We start from the raw sequence: 21,110 nt of genomic DNA on the forward strand, positions 1-21,110 counted from the left end.
GGTTGTATGTTTCCCTCATGTGCAGGACTCCCACTGATTCCCAAGAAGATAGGAAGTTTCCATGGCCCACTTTGGCCCCTGGTGACCAGTAGAAGAACTATCACTTTCCTGTGGAATGGGGCCAGGTCACGGGGCTCTGTGTATCCTGCTACAAAGCGGAGTCTGCTCGGATGCAAAGAGGGAGGGCTGCTCTCTGCCTGTCAGTGGTGTGATGAGGATCCTCTACATGAGCAAGAGCATGGTACCAGAACCAGCCAGCAGGACCGAAATCCGATGCCAGCACTGCAGTGTGTGACCCCCGCCGGGGTGGGGCTGAGGGGAGGTACAGCTGAGGACCCGGTTAGTTGGGGAAGTGGAGGCTAAGCCAAGGATGGCATTAACAGACACCTAGGCTCCGAGGTGACTCAGGGTGAATGCCGATCCCCATCGGTGCTGAGGAGCACCCCCTTGCGGCATCCCAGCCTCCGTCCTGGGACTGTCTCAGGGCTACCTGGCAGGCCCCTTACCCCTCTGTGTGCCCTGCAACCTGAGAGGACATCACAAATGTCTCCAACCTAATGGGAGCTGTTCCACTAGAGGACACTGTGTACCGTGCCCTGGATTTTCACACTCACAGGAGCTTCACCCAGTGAAGCCATCCCGCAGGTGCCCTTGCTGAGCACACTCACGTCCTCTGCTTCCTTCTCTCCCACACTCCAGGCAGCCTTGTTCATTGGCGGGGGTGTGGGGATGGAGAGACCCAGGGCAGTGGGTTGATGGCCCCTCTTTTGGGGTCTTCTATTCCCTGCCTCTGACGCAAGCTGGCTCATGGCTCTTATTCATCCCAAGCTTCGAGAAGCATGTATTTTAGGATCGGGAAGGACCTTGAGAGTGATGTCACCAGGCATATCTGATGGGATACACCCCTTGTGGGCTCCTCTTTCTTATCCATCCCCCTTTGGCTTCCACCCCAAGGATGGACCTGTGGGCTGACATTTCAGTGCTGCTTTCTCCAACACATACAAGCTGTCACCCACTTGTCCTTAGTTCTTGCCTGTCCTGGCCGCATCCTGGGGACCTTGGCAGCCCCTACCTCCTCTGGGCATCTGGGAGCTCAGACCCCCGAGGAGGCCATGTAACCCGTGGGCTCGGGCACAGGTCCTTTGGTGGAGCTTCAGCCGAACCCTCAGCCTGGCCCGGGTATCCTTAGTACATCTCTGGTCCATTCCCTGCCCAGTCCCTGCAGCTGTTCCCCGCCTTCTCCATTGTCCTAAAGTCGTCCAGCTGGCCTCGTCCACCTCGGGATCCACAAATGATCTCACTGCTTGTGTCCCATTGAGAAATGTCTCGTGGAGAATTGTGGGTGGCATCTCTGTCTTTCTGGCCACCCCAACCCCTTTTCCTCCTTCTGCCTATAAATGAGGTTGTCTGTGCTCCCAGGTTTCCCTCAGCTTTCCTGTCTCTCATTGACCCCTTTCCTCTGTCTGCATCAGCTGTCCCTGGGGCTTGATTCTGGGGCGGCACCTCTGTCCTAAGGCCCCGACCACTTCTCCAGAGTCCTGAGAATCCGTTACCCACCTGTCTTGATCTCTCTCAGACTCAGCCTGGCCAGACCTCTAGGGGTGCCTCACCGCTCGCCCCTCCCTCGACTGTGAACCTCCGTCTCCTTCGCCTTGAGTCTGTCATCTTCCCTCCTGGATCATGAGCTTCTGGAGGACAGGGACTGTTCTTTTACCTCCCCATCATGGGATCAGATGATCTTATTCAGTTCAGAGGGCATAGGACTGCTGGACAGAGTGACCTCACAGGCCATGTAGGTTGGACAGGACCCGAGACTGGGAGACTGGCCCCAATCCACCACCTTGTCCCAAATCCACCGCTAACTCCAGGCAAGCCCCAGACAGCTTTCAGAGCCTCTGTCTCCTCTGCTGTAGGTGGAGAATAATCCCCCACCATCCTAGCTCCCAGGGGGGGCTTGACAGCTTCAGCGGGAAAATGACACTGCCTGGGCGGCAGTGCTCAGCCCTCGGTGAACCCTGTGGGCACCTGGAGGCCTTTAACCAATGTAACATACCTGGGTTCTTCCCCCAGACCTTCTAACTTAGCTGTTCTCATGGGGATGGGCATCTGTGTATCCTAAAGCCTTAACTACTACTCTCAATCAAAGATATTACCAAACTCCTGGATTCTAAGCCCTAAGCAATGGAGGCGAAGGTTACGGAGATTTGGCAAAACAGAATTCCTGGATAATATGTAATTTATCTCCTCTTTAAGATGTTCTAAAAGCCTAACCCCTGGATCTAGCCACCTGAAAGCCAGGGAACTTGGTTATCATCCAGTGGCAACCCTGTTCATCTCGCCCCAGCCTAAAAATGCTTTTACATCAACCATACTTGTTAGAAGATCTTTTTTTTTTTCTATTGATCACATGGAGATGCCCACATTTAGGATTTGGGGGCAGTTAATGTTCCTCCTGACCTGGTGACCCCGTCACTGGTACCCTTGGAGAAGTGCCTCTGATTTGAGCACGTATTTTCCTCCCGGGCCACTGTCGGAGTGTCTCACGTTGGATCACATCGTAACAGATCAGCTCCTTGTTTGTTTCTTCCAGGTCTAAACAGTGGCTCTCAACCCTGGCCAGATATTAAAATCACCCAGGGAAGTTCTTTAAATGCTGATATCCAGGCTACACATCAGATCTATTAGATCAAAATCTCTCCAGATGGGACCCAGGCATCAGTGTCTTTGTGACGCTCCCCAGGCAGTTCCAACAGGATGCCAAGGTCAGAGGCACCGCCAAGCCTAGAGGTGTGACCCACCTCTAGCAGACGTGGCAACTTCCCAGGTGTGGCTTCCCCGAGGCAGCATGCCCTGTGCCACTTCCCGCCCCTACGCTTGTTTGTCTCTCTCCTGCTTTTGGTTTACATTGTCTTACAGTATCCTTTTAAGTCACCTTCAGTCCTGTCTGAACTCAGTGAGGTGAAAACAAACAGAATAGAAAGCTTCCTGCTTTTCTCTGGCTGGGCCCTGGGCACAGCTCCCACCCCGTCAGGCATCCAAAGAGAGAGGGTTGGAGCCCCCCTTCCCCACCCACAGGTGCCAGGTCGGCACCCTCGGTTCTGGTAATCTCCACACTGTGGAATTACAGCCAGTTCTGCCAAGAGCTCTCCAAGGCCCGTGAGAGAGGCTGGGTCAGTTCACAGCATCTGTGTGCTGACACGGGACCGGGGCCAAGAGGGGGCTGATGGGGTGGCCCACCAGAGCATCACTGTGCCCTGGACGGCAGCTGTGCACCCTTGTCTGCCCTCCTCCGTCCGCACGATTCAGCCCCATGCTCAACAACGTGCTGAGATCATTGGCCAAAAGCAGGAGATGCCCTTAGGGCAGATCCCCGATTTCTGGATGCTGAGTTGTGCGGGAAGAGCACACACACAGGGAGGCAGTTCCCCTTAGCAAATGGGGGTGGGGTGGGCACACAAAGCAATTCTCCCTTGCTGCAAAACCTCGTTTGGCACCTGGGCTAGAAATAGCTTATCTGCAAAACCTCAGAGTTTATTTTTGTGTCCAAGTTTGATTTTCCAAGTGACCTGTCTCCTTCCTTCCCTTGCACCTGCCCCGGAGGCCAGGGCTGCCGGGAACAGTTGTGAGTCTGTGCCCTACAGGAGGGCATCTGGCTTGGGGAGCATGGGAGCTGACACCCAGCTCAGGCTCTGCAAGCTTTTCTGTGCCCTGTGAGTGCTCAGAGGGAGGACAACCTCTTTCTAATTTGTGCAGAAATGCTGAATAGCGTGGTAGTGGCCCTGCCAGAGTCGTGCTCGGGGAGAGCATCACACACACTTTTGTCCAGTGACCGTGTAAGGACGCTCCTGAATATGTGGGCTCCTGTCTCTTACTGATGATCTCATATATTTGCAGGTCACTCAGAAGAACTTTTAAGCTTTTGTCTTCTAATCATAAATTCTCCCTTTCTCATGCAACATGACAGATAGTGTTAGAAGCACTAGGGCTGTAGGAGGAATACTCCCAGCACATAGTAAAACAAAATGATATTCCCTAACACAGTCATTCATTCAAGAACTTGTTGGCAGCTACATTGTATATTGTTCTAGGTCTGAGATCCAGAGAGGTCTGACAAAAGCCAGTCCTCAAGGAGTTGGCAGTCCAGGAGGGAGACCAGCAAACAGATACATTCTTATAATACATTGTAATAAATGCAATAGGAGATTACAGAATATGCTCTGGATGAACTCATTCACTCAACAAATATTTCTTGAGCACCTGCTCTATGCCAGGCATTATTCCAGGCACTGGAGATACAGCAGTGACCATGAGACCAAATCCCTGAACCAGAGCTCACGTGTGAGGCCATGAGAGTACTCAGCAACTCACTTAGTTTGGTCAAAACCACAGGCTTCCCAAAAGAGGAAACTTCAAGCTGGAAAGTAGCGTGTGTGTATCTGTCTGTCTGTGTGTGTGTGTGTGTGCAGGCAACAGGAACAACTTGTGCAAAAGCCTGAAGATATGCAAGGACAGGAGAGCTCAGACCATAACTGCTAAGGGAGACCTAAGCGTTGGGAGATGTGGCTGGAAAGGTAATTGGGTCTCAGCTGTGATGGGCACTGAGTGCAACGCTAAGCCTCCAGAACCCACCCTCTTGGATAATGGGAACAGAGCTGAGGGCTCACGGAGCACTGGTCTGAGACCACTCTCACAGCCAGGCTCCCCGTGCACTCCCTGACCCCCAGAGACTCTAGCAGCTTCTTGCTCTGTGCAGCCGCTGCCCCAACCCTACTTCATTAGAATGTCCAAGGTTAAGATCGTATGACTTACTTTACCTCCTCCTATGACCCAGTGCTTTTAGTTCTCAGAGTAAATACTTTCACATAATTTCATCTACTTGGTCATGAAGGAGACCCTAGCAAGGAAACAGAGGGGGATTATTGTTGCCATTAATTATACCAAGCAACACGCTGAGGCCCAGAGAGGGCCAGTGTCTTGCCCAAGGTCACACAGCCCATCAGAGCAGGTGGGAACTAGAGTCCTTGTTTCCTGGTTCCCAATCCAGAGCCCCTGTGGCCTCCGTGTCAACGCCACTCCTTAAATTGACGCCTCGGAGCCCTGAGTGTCAGTCTGCACCTGCCTGTCTTCCGCAAATGTTAGTTGAGCGCCTACCGTGTATCAAGCCCAGCACTGAGTGGCCATCCTCTGGGTTTCAATGTAGCCCCACCCGCACCCAGAAGGGAAACTGGAAGAATCCCATCTGGGTTGTCCTTCCTCCCACCCACCGTGACCCAAGAGGCCGACGGACCTCAGGCAGCCAGGCCCGGGCTGTCACCCACCTGTGCCGAGTTGAACAGACAACTGAATTGCCTTTGCCACCGGGAGACCACACCATTCACTCCTGCGTCCTCTCATCCAGGCCACTCGGAGGCGCATTAATTACAGCTGCTGATACATGTTTTCACTCCTACTTGTAAGGGAGCTGGAAGCTCAAAGAATGGGGGAGACTTAAGCCTCGTTCCGGGACCCGGAGCTTCCCCGTGTGAGACAGATGCAGCCTAGCAACCCTCTTGGGCCCTTCTTTTGATTTGTAGCAACTCATTTAGATAAAAGCATCTGGTTCGTGAGGTAGCAACAACAACACAAAATCATTAAAAGCATATTTCTGCTTCCACTAAGTAACCTAGTAACAGCGCAGCAGGTAGCAATTAACCCGGCCCCCTCCTCCAGGTACACAGGCAGGTGCTGAATGTGGGAAATGAAAGTCAGACTATGGAGAAGGCCTATCGTCCAGGGTCCCTTCTCAGATCAGCGCTGAGGCTCACAGATGTGCACGAGGCCGCCCCCACCCGTCAGCCAGAGAGCCTCGCCCTCCCATTAGTGCGGACAGGAGGCACCCTCCCTCTCCAACCCAGAATAAACAGTGCAATGATTTATTTAGCACCAGTTCAAGGCTTTCTAAAACACACTCGGAGTGCTCTGCATCGTGCGCAGGTGAGCACAGAGCTGCACCACTGGCTTTGTGAATCGGAAAAAGTAAGTCTGACCCCGGACCAGGTTGCCAAACTCGCCTCCCGTGACCTCCACTCCAACACACACGCGCGCATGCACGCACACACACACACACACACACACACACACACACACACACACACACACGACCTCTGCTCCCATCTAGACAGACCCAGTGCTCCTCACTGACCCTGCTCGTGTGCATCACACCTCTGGGCCCTTGTCCTACTAAGCCTGCCTCTCCCGTCCCTATGCATCTCCCGGCAAAGTTCTCCCAGGTCACCCACCCCTGGGAATTTTCTCTTCTCTGACTTCCTGATGCTGTTACTCTCCCCAGCACCCATCCGGTTCTTGTTGGGTCAGGTGCAGTCCTTTCACTGTCCACGGTGCTGAAGGCTCATCCCGGGCCCCTGTGAGCTCAGAGCTGAGCACATATTAACACTGTAAAGGAACTGATCATGGGAAGTCAACTCACATGGCCTCTCCAGTGTGGCTCCTGGTCCCCCAGGCCCTCTGCTTCCCTGCTGTCACTGAACGCTCTCACCTGACACCTGGCTGTTTTCTTGTCTGCCTTGGGAGACAGCTAGGCGTCCGCTAAGGGCAAGGGCTGTGTCTCAGTCACTGGGTCTCTCCCCAAAGCCTGGCACAAAGAAGGCCCTGGAACACATGGGATGAGTAAGTGACCTGTGTGCCTCACTCAGAAGCATCTCATTTTACCTGCCTCACCTGTGTGTGCTCAGGGTCCTGCCATGCCCATCAGAGCAGCTCACAGCCACCTACTGTAGGGCAGTGAGGGCAGTGCACTGACCCAGCCCTTCCAAGGCCACCACCCCTGGGGACACCACGCACCCAGGCCAGAGCTCTCATTTCTACTCTTCCAAGCACTGTCCCCAGACCAGGAGGAAAACAGGCTCCCTGAATCCTGCTGGAAACCAGGCTCTCAATATTCTTACTTTAACATTTAAAACTGTTTTGGACAGGTGCGTCTCATGTTCAGAGGGGCCTCACAGCCTTCACTCATTTGTTCATCATTCATTCATTCATTCATCTGGGGAATGTTTACAGTGAGCAGCATAGTGTAGGTCAGGAGCACAGATGGTGGAACCAGACCGCCTGGGTTCTAACCCCAGCCCTGCCCCTTACCAGCTGGGTGACTTCTGGCACACTGTTGAATCTCTCATGCCTCAATTTCTTCACCTGCAAAATAAGGATTATAACTATACCTACCTCACAAGGTGGTTATAGGATTTAGTTAACATAAGGCAGCACCGAGAGCAGTGCACGAAACATAGTCCAGTACAAGGGTGTGCTATTATTATCCTAAGGGCTAGGACCCCAGCCAAGGCATGGACTTAAATCATGCTGTCCTCAGGACCAAATGCACTTCCAAGGAAGGTGTCGATGTGCCCACCCCCTGCACCCCTCCTTCATGCTGGTCACCCGATGGCCTCTGCTTGCTGAACACATCCAGTCAGCAGGGGACTTCGGCTCCCAGTGAGGCAGCCCTCCTCAACCCACAGGAATCCCAAACAGCCACTGGGCTGCAAACTGATTCTCTGCAGACAACGGCAGAAGGTCCAGGGGCCCCTCCTTACTTCTGGTGGGGAATCTCCCAGCACCCGTCACAGCCCCGCACTTCTTCACCCCCAAAGAGGACTTGAACTCCTGCTCAGCCCACAGCTGCCCCAAACCGTGGATGAATGACCGTCAGAGACTTTGGGGCTTGTACCACCCAGGGCTGCCACTGGCCGGCTTTGGGACCTGGAAGCATGTCCCTGCCTCCTCTTTGGATCTCAGTTTCTTTATCTGTGTCGTGAGGGGAGTGGATTCATGGTTGATCCCCAAGGGGCCAGCCAGGCTCTGTCTGGAGGAGTGACACTCTGGATGTGGCCACATGGGGGCTTCTGGGACAACACCCCAGTTAGCACTGTGGCTTCAGAAGGTATGTCAGCATGTCCTTGGGGCATCTGTCATTAACAATTATGAAGCCATTATCTGGTAAATAATTCATAACCCAAGAGATGGGATAAGCCGCCAATAAACAATAATCCGTTTAGAACGAGGCTTGGCGGGGGCAGTGCAGCAGTGGGGATGCCACTCCGTCCTCGCCGCTGGGGTCCTGCTTAAGAGCCCGGCTCGGGCCTAGCCTCTCTGAAGCCCTCCCTCCCCACCCAAAGGCATCACCTGCTCCCCTGGCTCAGCAGGATTTAGTCTCTGGAGTACCAGGGATGGGTATTGAGTGTTGACAGTGGGCCGGGGCTCTGCTAAAGGATTTCCATGTGCTTTCTCTCCGAATTCTCCCACCAACCCTATGGACGGGGGCACTGTTATTGTCCGCCTTTACAGAGAAGTAAACCAAGGTCCAGAGAGGCTGAATAACTTAGCCCAGGTCGGTGTGACTTGGGAGCTCTCCCTCTGCCCCAGCATGTCCCACACTCTCTCCTGCCATGAGTTTTAACCTCTCACTTGTCTGGCCTTGGTCTCCGTGTGACCTAGACTCGGAGCCCGGGAGGCCTGTGCTCCCCCTCTGTCTCCCTCACCCAGGGCAGGGCCCAGGAGATGTCTCCTAGGGCCTGCAGACCACAGCCTCACCGGCCGGCTGGCTGGTTAGTGATGCCATTAGGCTTGTTAGTGGTGTTTGGAGGCCAAACCAAGGCCCCTGGGGCGGGGAGTGGGAGGGTTGTCTTCAGGACACTGTCTGAACGCTCCATCTTCTCAGGGGCCTGGCGCACTTCCCCGTATCAGGGAGGGAGGTGCTGCAGCCTTCTGGCCACGTTCCTGTGGAGACCTCTGTCCTGGGGAAGGAGTTCTGCGCCCAGATCTTGTGAACAGGACTGCATGGGTTGGTTTGTGTTTAGGGTCTGGTTGGCTCTGCCAAGAGCTGCTCCTTTCCCGCCCACTCTGTCACCCTACCAGCTAGGGCAGCTGCTCGCCCTCTGTCTGCAGGACCATTTCAAAGACCTGCCCAGAGGCCCTCAGTCAGGGAGGGACCCCAAGGAAGAGGAGGGGAGAGCTCTCTCACTGCTAAGAAGGTCCATTCTCGGCCCTCCCCTGGTTGGGGCGCATCAGCACCCACACACCAGCCTCCCCAAGGCCTGCTGTCGGGAACGGTCTCGGGCACACTTCTCAGACCACAGAGCCACCCTGAGTTGGGAGCCGTGAGGAACAGGGTGGAGTTGCTGGATGCTTGGCCCTGTAATGGTCACATCTGGAACGTGGCACGGACCTCGCGGCCAGCCCCTGTGGTGGAGGAAGCCACAATGGTTTCCCATGCGTGCTCATTTCTCAATAACTGTGGTAACCAGCCCCGGGGGAGGCCCCTTTTAGCCTTCCGACCTCTCCTACTCTAGAATGGGTGGTCAGGACTGGGAGACACCAAGGCCAGGAGAAGGGGGCCCTTGCTGCGTTCTAGAACAGCTTGAAACAGACAGAAGCTCCGCATCTCCTTTGAAAAGTATTGCCTGAAGGAGGCACCAGTCCTGTCCTGCTGGTCAGACTCCCGCACTGACACACATCCCCAGGCCCCTTCCTGAACAACCTTGTACCCAGAAATGCGGGATCCACCCCGGGGCATCGCCTGCCTTTGGCCAATGATGTCAGCACATTGTTCAGCATGGGGCCGAATTGTGCGGACTGGAGGAGGGCAGACAAGGGTGCACAGCTGCCGTCCTGGGCACAGTGCTGCTCTGGCAGGTCTTGGCCCCGGTCCCGTGTCAGCACACAGATGCTGTGAACTGACCCAGCCTCTCTCACGGGCCTTGGAGAGCTCTTGGCAGAACTGGCTGTAATTCCACAGTGTGGAGATTACCAGAACCGAGGGTGCCGACCTGGCATCTGTGGGTGGGGAAGGGGGGCTCCAACCCTCTCTCTTTGGATGCCTGACGGGGTGGGAGCTGTGCCCAGGGCCCAGCCAGAGAAAAGCAGGAAGCTTTCTATTCTGTTTGTTTTCACCTCACTGAGTTCAGACAGGACTGAAGGTGACTTAAAAGGATACTGTAAGACAATGTAAACCAAAAGCAGGAGAGAGACAAACAAGCGTAGGGGCGGGAAGTGGCACAGGGCATGCTGCCTCGGGGAAGCCACACCTGGGAAGTTGCCACGTCTGCTAGAGGTGGGTCACAGATTTACCTCCAGGCTTGGCAATGCCTTTTTTTTTAATTTTATTTTTTATTGAAGTGTAGTTGATTTACAATGTTAATTTCAGGTGTACAGTAAAGCGATTCAGTTATACATATGCATGCATAGATGTCTTTTCAGAACTTTCCATTATATGTTATTGTAAGAAATTGAATATAGTTCCCTGCTCTATACAGTAGGTCCATGTGTACACATATCTGTTAATCCCAAACTCCTGATTTATCCCTCCCTCGCCCTTTCCCCTTGGGTAACCATAGTTTGTTTTCTATGTCCCTGAGTCTGTTTTGGGTTTGTAAATACAATTTGTATTGGCAGTGCCTTTGACCTTGCCTCCTGTTGGATGGGGATGCCAGTGACTAATGTGAGACATCTACGTCTTGCTTATCCCAAAAGGAGGGGCACATCCCCTTGTTCCATGGGGCTGGTACTTTCTCCCGCTCCAGCAGCTTCAGTCTGAGACCCCGCAGGAAGCTCTCTCTTCCAGGCTGGCTCTTCCAACCCATCGGGATGAGACTTTCTGTGCCATTGCAGACAGACTGACAGAAAACAAAACTATCATTTAAGGAGGGGGCATTCTCAGCCCCGGCAGTCAAAGGAGTGAGAGAAATCGGCTTTTGTCACAAGGCAGAGAGCGTGGCTTTTCCGTGGGCTGTGACAGCACATACAACCTTCTGACAGCCCCTGAGGAATGCTGCTCTATTACGCGTGTGCTCACGTGTAATCTGTCCTCCTGCTCTCGGTGAGGGGGTGCTGTGGGGCTGCTGAGCGATGTGCCGCAGAGGAGGAGCGGACACCTGCTGGGTCTGCTCTGGTCCTTCTCCCCCTGCTCCAGGGAGCCCCAGCGATGATCAGCCCTGACGCGGGAACCTGCTTCCACAGATCTCCAGGGAAGGAAATTCCATCAGCTCCCAGAGTCCCCGTTCCAGTGGCTCCTACTGTAGGCTTTTCTTCTATCTGACCTAAATCTCCCTTGCTGAAATTTAAGCCCATTTTCCCTTGTTTTGTTTTGAGTGGAAATGGAGAAGAGCTGGTCCCCAGCAGCCTCCTAAAGCAGGGTGAGTCAGAAGTCCTTTGTACCTCCTGCCACGTGGAAGCGTTCTCAGAAACCGGCTCTGTTGAATCCTTCTCTGAAGTCTCAGAGAGAACAGCTTGCACATTGAGGCAGGAGACCATTCTTCATCCCGGGGGAGCCTTGGTGGTGGCAGAGGCACCCCTCCCCTGCCCCGTGCACAACGCTGAGGTAGCCCCTGAGGATGCTGAGTAAGCCAGGGGAGAAGCCAGGGGAGATGGGCGTGTGAGTGGATCAGCCCCACACGGTGCAAAGGGCAAGCATGGAATCTGGCCAGGAGCTGGGGGAGCTTCCAGAAGGGAGTGACACCCACCCACCCACCTTGAATCCCAAGGGAGGGAGGGGTCAGCCAGGACGAAAAGGACAGGCTTTCAGGCAGATACCAGAAGGATTCCCTTTCCTCCAGGTCCCTGGTTTGGGTTTGAAAACATAGTTCTCTTAGTTATATTCCTCTTTACTCTGGAGCTTGAGCAGATTTTTTCCAGCCTGCCTCAGCTGGTGGTGTATCAGGAGTTCCACGTCCTCACAGGGTCCTTCCCTTTTTAGTGAGCATACATGTTGGGGGAAGCCCCCCTGGGCAAGGGCATGAATCCGGGCAAGGGCATTAATCCAGGCACAGATATTCGGGGGTGGGGGAGGGGGGCTGTTGGCCTCTTGATCTCCTAGACCTCTAGGTTTCTGTCTCTTTTTTGTGCCTTTTTACTTCTGGGAACAAATAACCCCCACTTGTTTTAGCTAATTTGTAGGCTATTGAAGCCAGTTCCTGGAAGAGTTGGGTTCATAGTAAAAATAAATAAATAAAAATTTAAAATTTGATTGGAAAGCAGTAGATCATAGCTAAGTTCTGAGTTCAAAAAGCCATAGCACTGAGTGTCCCTGACAGCACTCAGGCAGGATGCAGTGAATGCAAGAGACGAATTTTTATTTTTCCTAGGCCAACGGAATTAAAACCTTCCCAATCTGTCGGGTAAATGGAGAAAGACCGAATCCCTTTTTCCTAAGCAGTTATTTAACTGCAATACCGAGACGTAAGCAAGATCATTTGACCTTTTTTTTCCCATTGCCTGGTCCAAAGCCCCCCTCCAAACTACTTGGCCTCAACACAACAGGACAGGAAAAAAAAAAAAAGCTGCATTGATTGGATTTGAATAATGGAATTGCCATTAATATCTTCCATAGAAGATGATTGACTCTGACTTGGATTTATGGAAAGTTGGGTCTTGTAAAAGTAAACAGAGTGGGAGTCGTTCAATATTAATGCACCCACCCCTCCTCAGGGCTGGTTAAATGCATGGGCTCCTGGCCAGAGCCCACCAGGCCAGCAGTCGGGTCATGGGGGCCTCTGGAGGATGCAGAGGGCAGCCTGCGCCCAGTCTGGTTCTCAGCTGTGCCAGTCTAGGGAGACAGGCGGCACCCTACCCCTCTTTCCTCCACAGTAGGTTCTGACGTGAAAATCCCTGCCCTTTTTTGTCAAGAGGCTGTGGGTGAGACCAGCAGCACTCACCTCTACTGTGTAGAAGCCCACTGCTCCTAACAGAGCCAAGGACCCCTGATGACCCAGAAAGTCACTCCCTCTCCCGGCACCCACTATGAGCCCCCACCCTCTGTGGGCGAGCTCCCAGCCCCTCTGCAGGTGGCAGGGCTTGTGAGCCACAGCAGCCTCTGGCTCTGCTGCCCTTGAGCCCAGAGCCCTGATGGACAGACCTTTAGCAGAGGGAAGTGTGGGCTCGGGCTTTCAGAAGGAGTTTCTCCAGTGACTCTACTCCTGCCCAGGAAGATGTGGTGAGGCCCAGGTCCTCCAGGAAAGTGGTGGCAGGGCCGTAAGTGGCTGAGGGCTCTTCCCAGAAGAGCCGATGTTTGAGGGGTTGGGGGATGTCAGTCACATCAGGGTGCTGGTAGCTCCCACTCATGCCAGCATTCCACCCGGCCGGGCTATCAGCTCCACTCCTGATCCTCTCGCTCAGGTAGCTGCCTCCTTGATCCCCATCCAAGCGGTTTGAAAGCCTTATCACCATCTTCCAGCCCTCTAGGTGCTATTGATCTCCTGTCCCTCCGCTATAAACTGGCAACACCCAGACCTGTCCCCAGGGTCTGTACATGTCCCCCTGCCCTCCCCAGGATGTCCCTCGGGTGCCACAGGACCTCACAGGCTTCATCATCTTTCCTCCAGCCCACTCCTCTTCCTGTGCTCCCCACCTCTGGGAATGGCCACACCATCCACCCAGGCCCCAAGTCAGAAGTGTGGGCGTGCCCCTAGGCCTCTCCTCTGTCACCCGGCACCCCTACATCCCAGGCTCTCAGCTCTGTCTCCTACCCTCTCCCCACCCATCCTTCCTCTCTGTCCCCACTGCTCTTGACTTGGTTCTGCAGCTCCTCGCCACTTCTAACCTGCACGACCACCATGGTCTCCTGACACAGTCTTCTCCCTCCCTCCCTCCCTCCTTGTCCCCTTCTAGTTCCTGCACACTGGCCTCCGGAGTGACCTCTACAGGGTGCCAACCACACTGCCAGTCTCCCCAGCCCCTGTAGGATGAGATCCAGACATCTGCCCACGTTCCCTGTGCTGGCAGCATCTGTGATTACACTCTGGTACTCTGTCCCATGCTGGCTTTTCCATGCTGCTTCCTCCACTTGGAATGCCATTCCCATCACCCTCTCTGGACTTGCCCACCTGGGTTTCCTCCCAAGGCAGGATCAGCCATTCTCTCTCTCCTTATTTTCACATAACATGCTGTTCATACCCGAGTGCAGGGAAGGAAATGAACCTTTGAAGGCCTTCTGTATCAGACATGTTTGGGGCTGCCTGCTTTGCCCAGGCTGTCTTCTGGAAGCATCTGTGCTCACCCACAAACTCTGCTGCTGATAATGACCCCACCCCTCCAGCCTCAGTTTAACTAGACCAGGGGCAGATTCCTGACTTCAAGGGTGCCCTTCCACTGGCTGGCCAGCTATGTGAGACTGATTGCTCCTGACTTTAAAAAGTTAACTAGACTAATAGGATGTTTGTCCAGAGAACCAAAGAGAGTTCCATTTGGGGCTGGGCACTTTAGCCGAATGGTAATACAGATGCGAGACAGGAGTTCTGTACATGATGAGGTCCAGTCTCAAAGGCATTGACTTCATGGGGGAAGGAAAGGGGAGATGATGGCCCAGGAGAAGCAGGACCTTGAGCAAGAGACAGAGCTCATTGTGGCTGGTCCCTGAAGCTCTTCCTGTTTCTGCTGGATCCCCCTGAAACCCCACCATAGTCTCCCAAGAGTCCTCCCATTCACATGAGCTGGTGTGGGTGGGTGGGTTCTCTGGGGTCCTAGAATGGCTTCTTTTGAGTACCTTGCAGTAATCCTGCCATGTAGGAATTATTGCCATTTTTGCAGATGAGTCCATTGAGGCTCAAACATATTAGGTAACGTGCTCAAGGTCACAGAGTGAGGAAGCAACAGAGCTGAGGTGTGAGCCAGTCTTTCTCACATACAGCAGTGCCCCTTCCTCCGCACGGGCCGCCTCCTTGCAGTGTGTTCACGGTCCCCTTGTCTCCCACTCAGGGCTCTCAGCTGCTCAGAGACAAGAGAGGTGTCTCGTGTACCATGTTGCCCCACTGCCCACCACGGGCTCGAGGACCATCCAGGCGTCAAGTGTCTGACGGGTATAGTTTAATTTCCATGCAGCCCAGTAGAAAAAGCACTGGACTCTGAGCCCAAAAGCCAGAATTCAGGTTGTGCCTCTCTCCATGGTGGCTGTGCCATCTTGGGCGGGGCACGTTCATCCCTTGGTTGCCCCGCGACAACGGACGTACTGGAAGGTGTCCCAGCAGACCTCGTGTTATTGTGCTGTGCTCTGCTGCACTTCACAGATACGGCATTTTTTACAAATCGAAGGTTTGTGGCAATCCTGTGTCGAACAAGTCTATCGGCACCATTTTCCAACCCCATTTGCTCACTTCGTGTCTCTGTGTCACATTTGGGTCATTCTCTCCATGTTTCAACCTTTATCATTATCATTATATCTGTCATGGTGATCTGTCGTCAGTGATCTTTGATGTGCCTGTTGCAAAAAGATTACGACTCACCGGAGGCTCAGATGATGGTTAGCATTTTTTAACCATAAAGGATTCTGCAACTCAGGTCTGCACCTTGCTGTTTCAGACGTAATGCTATTGCACATTTAACAGACTACAGTATAGCATAAACATAATTTTATACTCACTGGGAAACCAAAAAACCTGTGTGACTCACTTTATTGAGATATTTACTTTATGGCTGTGGTCTGGAACCAAACCCAAAATATCTCCAAGGTATTCCTGCAATGGGCAGTGGGAAGAGATGACTTCTGAGGTCCTGTCCTGCTCTAAACTCCCATCTGTGTCATCATCTCTGCCCTGCCTACCTCGCAGGAATGACGTAAGGTGAAACAGTGCACACTCCTGGCCAGCTGAGTGTTTGCTCCAACCTGTTCTTGCAAATAGCGCTGCCCTTTCCACTCAGTTCCCTGGAGGCCCCCTCGCCTTTTCTTTCATTGCTTGCTGTTTGCAAGGGATTTGTGAGAGCCACGATTTTCATGCACCCCCAATAGCAGCTTTATCTAATGAGGATGAGATGCTTACACATATTTTCATTCTTTAAAAAAAAATAGGGTATTAATTTGTCAGAATTATTCATATTTTACTGATGATATTTTCCTTGTATCTAATCAGGGAGCTCATGAATAGAAATGAAACTATTTAAATACAGAGATGGTGTACATTGTGAGATCTTGTTTTCTCAAGCTGTTTCATAAGGCAGTGAATACATTTATTTCTTCTAAAAACAGGTTTTGCCGCCATCAAAAAAAAAGTTTTTTTTAAATCTTTGATTAAATATGACTCTATTCATATTTGTATGAATAGATATGCTAAATTGGTGTGCGTGGCATCTGTGCGTGTGTGTTTGCACGCGCGTGTGTGTCTGAGACGTGTGCTCATTAGAAGCGTGTTTCCTGGTTTTCTCCGTAGGGACAGGAGACTGTTTTCAGTGAGAAAAATGGAAAAACACATTTGGACCAAATCTTTAGGATGGATGGATGGCAAAGTGAAAGTACAAATTGAAATGGGGCTGAATAATATTCGAGATAATTATTTGTACAATGTAGACTTTTAAACTGCTCAAAATTCCAGCCGCACTTACCTACGCTGAAAGAGGCTTAGAATCATTAAACAAAGCCAGATATTAAATATACTACTGCTATCTCTCGAAACATTAGCAAGTAATGTAAAACACATGGCATCTACTCAATGGAAAATCTGAGAATACAAATTATAATAGTTGTCTTTTAAGACCTCTGGGAAGCTTGAACTAAATTGCTTAATTCCATTAATAACAAACTATTACTCTAGCTATTAAAGTAACATAAGGTAATAGAGATCATGTCGGGAGATTGCACCAAGGTTCTTTCTTCACCTAGCACAAATTTATTCAGGGGCATTGATAGATTTTAATTGACTATGGCAACTGAATAGCAACAAAGGAAATTGAATGTCTTTTGAAAAGCTCCACATTTTGTAGAAGCAAATAGCAACACCGAAGTGAGGGTTTGGGGTTGCTGGGAGAGGCGGGAAGGACGTTGGGGAGCATCCGTACCGGCAGCTCCTCCAGAGCTGCTTTCCTGCGATCATAGCAAGAAGTTTCTCAGGACCAGGCACACCACCGACCCAAGCGTCTTCTGCAGCTCCGTGCAGTCCACATTGAAGCAAAACCAATCCATGCTGCTGTAAAGACATGTGCTTTGTCATGGGGCACACTTCCAAGATTTAGGACTGGAGGGACTGAAGGCTGGAAATGTTGTGAGTGACCCCTCACCATGACTCTGAAGCTGAGGACCTCTAAAGCCTCCCTCAGCTCCCATCGAGTCCAGAATGGATTCTGGTGACCCATCACCTACTTTTCTCTTCTGCTTTTTGGTCCTCTGTCCTCTGCTCATGGTCCTTCTGTCTTCTGTCCACACCCCATTGCCACCAGGGTGTCTGTCCTGCAGTTCATACGGCCTTGCTTTGTATGAAGTTACTTTGTGTACTAGTCATCTCAGGCTGTCATCACAAAATACCACAGACTGAGTGACTTCAACAACAGAAGCTGTTCCTCACAGTTCCAGAGGCTGGATGTCCAAGATCACAGTGTCAGCAGGGTCAGGTTCTGGTGAGGTTCTCTTCCTGGCTTACGGACAGCCATCTCCTTGCTGTGTCCTCACTGGGCAGAGAGAGAGAGAGAGAAGAGGGAAGAGGGAAGAGAGAGGGAGAGAAGTCAAGCTTTCTCTGGTGTCTCCTTGCATAAGGACACTAAACCTATTGGATCAGGGCCCCACCCTTATGACCTCATTTAACCTTAATTCCATAAAGCCCCTGTTTCCACATACAGTCACAGTGGGAGTTAGGACTTCAACATGTGAATTTGGGAGGGACACAATTCAGTCCACAGCAGTTTTGAAGTCCTCATTTCATCTTGTTGGGTTGACCTCTCCTTCTCTGCTTACCCCCAGCCCCAAGTGTCTGGGGTTTTAGTTGCTGCCTCAATTCTCTTTGAAGGAAAACCCACTGTACCAAGATGTGAGGAGTTGCTGGATGCATCCCTGTAGTGGCATTCTAGGAGGTGGCTGGGAGGTCACAGGGTGCCCCCCCATCACCCCCTCACCACGCTTCTTTTTAATCGAAGTATAGTTGATGTAAAGTAATGTTACATAAGTTACAGGTATACAATGTAGTGAGACAATTTTAAAGGTTATAGTTATTATAAAATATTAGCTATATCCCCCGTATATACAGTATATCCTTGTAGCTTATTGTATACCTGATAGTTTGTACCTCTTAGTTTCCTCTCCCCACACCCCTTTACCATGCTCGTCGGTGAGCTGTGTCCAGATCATTGCACCACTTGGCCTGGGGTACACAATAATATTGCTCCACAGGGGTTTGAAGCTGTGTCTTCTGATGTCTGGGCTTCCTCCTGGTTTCCATGTGTTTCCTGAGCATCATCCCACTTCAGCCTTTAGGATGCTCATAATCTTCTTAGTGGCAGTGAGTATAATGGTCAACTCTGCTGCACCCACTGGGACCAGGGACATTCTCTCTCCTGCTGCCCATTGGTCCCAGCTTCTCTCCCGGACATCACAGAGGAGCTCTGGAGGGCTGTCCTGCACCATGGTATCCCCTCTGTGCTCACACCCCTTGCAAGGGGACTGGCCCTCCTCAAGTGCTGTCAGAGCTAGGCTCTGGGTGTGGCGCCCAGGAACGGGCTCTGGTCCTGGCTGTGGGCGCCTGCCTCTTTGGCGCTGGGAGGATCTAATCCCGCCGCAACTGCAGCACATGCATGTGTTTGAAAACCTCCTTGGCAGGCAGGACCTCCTAATTTTTTCCACTTCTTGTGATTAGCGTTGCAGACTAATCCTAGCACCAGACTCAACACCAGCTGTTCTTCCCCCACTGCTTGTTTTTACTTATAAACCAAATGCTGGAGCTGCTGCCACATCGGCTGGCCTCGCTTCTCCCTCAGCCCGAGCTGCAGCCACTCACCTGTGGCATGACCTCAGGTGAGTTACCTTTCCACCTGGCCACCTGGCCACCTGTGTCCTTCGCACAGCCTGGGCAGCACTGCCAGGTCTCAGAGGGCAAGTGAGGGCCACGCTTGGTTGTAGAGAGACCTGAGACTTTCCTGCTAAGACAGTTTGATAGCAGCAGTTCCCAGAGCCAGGCTGATCTATCTTAGAGATTTCATTTTGCATCCAGAGAGATTAGACATCCCTGGATACCACTCACAATTTTTGATATGAGAAGACATATTCAAAATAATACACACAACATTTAGATAAGTTTTATAGCCTGACAGTAAAATGAACACACATGCTCCCACCTCTGAATTTAAGAACAAGGATAGTGCCAAACTGTTTTCTTGTTCCGTTCTTCCCATACTCCTTACATTTGGAAAGGAATCTGGAGGGAGAGCACTGGCCAAGGTTCCTCTCCCCTCCCCGCCACCAGCTTGTCATCCAGAGGGCAAGGACTCCCCCCAGGGGGCACCCAGTTTGCGACAGCAGTACCTCCACCCTTCAGCGGGGACCTGGCCAGGAAGCAAGGACTCTGTGGCGTTCAGCCCAGCAGGAGTTGTCAGAGCTGTCCCGTGGAGTCCAGGGAGGGAGATGAGGCAGGCGCTCGCTCTGCTTTGCCGATTTCTCTGGCATCTCCCCTTCTTCCAATGACTTCCATCCATGGCGGGGCCACTGCAAGGGGCAAGTTATTTACAGCATGTGGACCTGGGAGCTCAGACTTCAGCACCCACAGCACCCACACATAGATTTACATTTCTATGAGAGTTTCTCACCTACCTGGAGGGCCCTGAAAACAAACCAGAGAGTGTGGCTTATGGGACATTTGCCCTCCAAACACTCCAGCGTCAGGAAGAACTGTGATTGTCAGATATTCCTGTCGAAAGCCCATGAAATCAGCTCTGTAAACTAGGAAACGTAAGTCACAGTTCTATTTGCTCTGCCACCGTATAAGAATCACGAGGTTCTCATAGGGCCGGAAACAAAGCAAAACAAAACCATGAGCCCTTTTAGGATGACTTAATGTCCAGTCATAGCCACCTCTACGTGGCCGTGCTGTTTATCTTGGTATGAAGTTTCTGACTCCCTCCAGTCCTCACATGTTTGGGGCGGGTTGGGTGTTTTTCTTGACAACTGAAATTTACTTGAAAACAGGATTAAAGTAAATCACTCTCTTTTCCTCCCTGACAATCTCTCCATCGTTTTGCCTCTCTGGCAAATGCTGTCCCTTTTTGTCTCTCTCCTTCCTCTTTTCTCTCCCTGACTCCTTCCGACGGTTTCCTGGGGGAGAGCCATGCTCAGCACCTCAGGCAGTGTATGTACACATGGTCCCCATCTCCTACCCGCCCCCCCCCAAAACATTTTAGTTACACAGGCCTGTGTGAGGGACAGTGCTGCAGTGACTCAGCCAGGATGGGCAGACATAGACCAGAACTCACGTCTGCCTGGAGACATGGGGCCAGGCTGGAAGGTCTACAGGGATCTCAGAGAAGGAGAGCAGACAGCTGGAGGGGTCAAGGAAGGTTTGGTAGCCCTGAGCATCTTCCACTGGATCCTAAAACAACACAGCCTTAAGGTCTGTGGAGAAGAGGAAATGCCAGCTGGGTAGAGAGAGGAGGCTGGTGCATATGTGCCTGCAACCAGAGCTGGAGTGAGGGCCAGGGGCCATTTCCTCAGCCCTGGAGTCCAGGGAACCCGGCCACATGGATGCCTTTCTAAACAAGAAGGCTGTATTACGTGAGCACTGAGCAGAGACTGTCCAGGGGGACAAAGGTGGGTCTAAGGACTGCGGGAATGGTTGACTCAGGATTTCAGGCCAGAATCCAGGATTATACACACTGGCCATGAGAGCAAGATCCGATGAGCTCTCAAATGCCTGTGCTGTGCGTGATAGTTTTTTGTTTGTTTGTTTTAATGTGAAAGTCATCACCTGGAAAGCGGGCAAGGATTCCTCTGACAATCAGGGAGTCTGGGATTTGGGCAGCAGTATATCTGCTTTCTCTTATATCCCCGTGTAGAGTCCATTCTTCCATCTTGACCTTGGCCTCAATGCCAGGTGGGCCGGGGCAGGAGTGCCAGTGAGGTGCCTGGACATCCAGGTGGATGTGACAAATCAGAGTTGATGCCCAGCCAGGTGGGAGACTGCCCGTGGGCCTCCATGTGCTCTGCACAGCATGGAGCTCTAGGCCTCTGGGTGGAGAGAAGCCCCTCTGGGTGGGGTCAGGAAGGGTTAGGGGGAAGGAAAGCGAGCAGACTAGGAGAACTTGATCCTGCTGCAGCCATCACCCAACCACATTCACTGCTTTCTGGGCGCCTCTGTAAGGAAATCCAGAAAGGTCAGGGACTC

The 21,110-nt window shown here is 52.2% G+C and overlaps 1 protein-coding gene and 1 long non-coding RNA gene across 3 annotated transcripts in view; one reads left to right on the top strand and one right to left on the bottom strand.

Annotated features, from left to right (window-relative positions):
• Window positions 1-21,110, top strand: part of KLHL29 (kelch like family member 29) — a 295,554-nt gene that overhangs the window by 82,989 nt on the left and 191,455 nt on the right. The window lies entirely within an intron of this gene.
• On the bottom strand, window positions 16,397-19,736 carry LOC116668911. The gene is made up of 3 exons (XR_004326177.1): window positions 19,544-19,736; window positions 19,259-19,438; window positions 16,397-17,415 (listed from the first exon to the last, which is right to left on the bottom strand). It is a non-coding gene; the product is annotated as an uncharacterized LOC116668911 (long non-coding RNA).

This window comes from Camelus ferus, chromosome 15 (assembly GCF_009834535.1).
Source record: "Camelus ferus isolate YT-003-E chromosome 15, BCGSAC_Cfer_1.0, whole genome shotgun sequence".
In the NCBI taxonomy this organism is placed as follows: Eukaryota; Metazoa; Chordata; class Mammalia; order Artiodactyla; family Camelidae; genus Camelus; species Camelus ferus.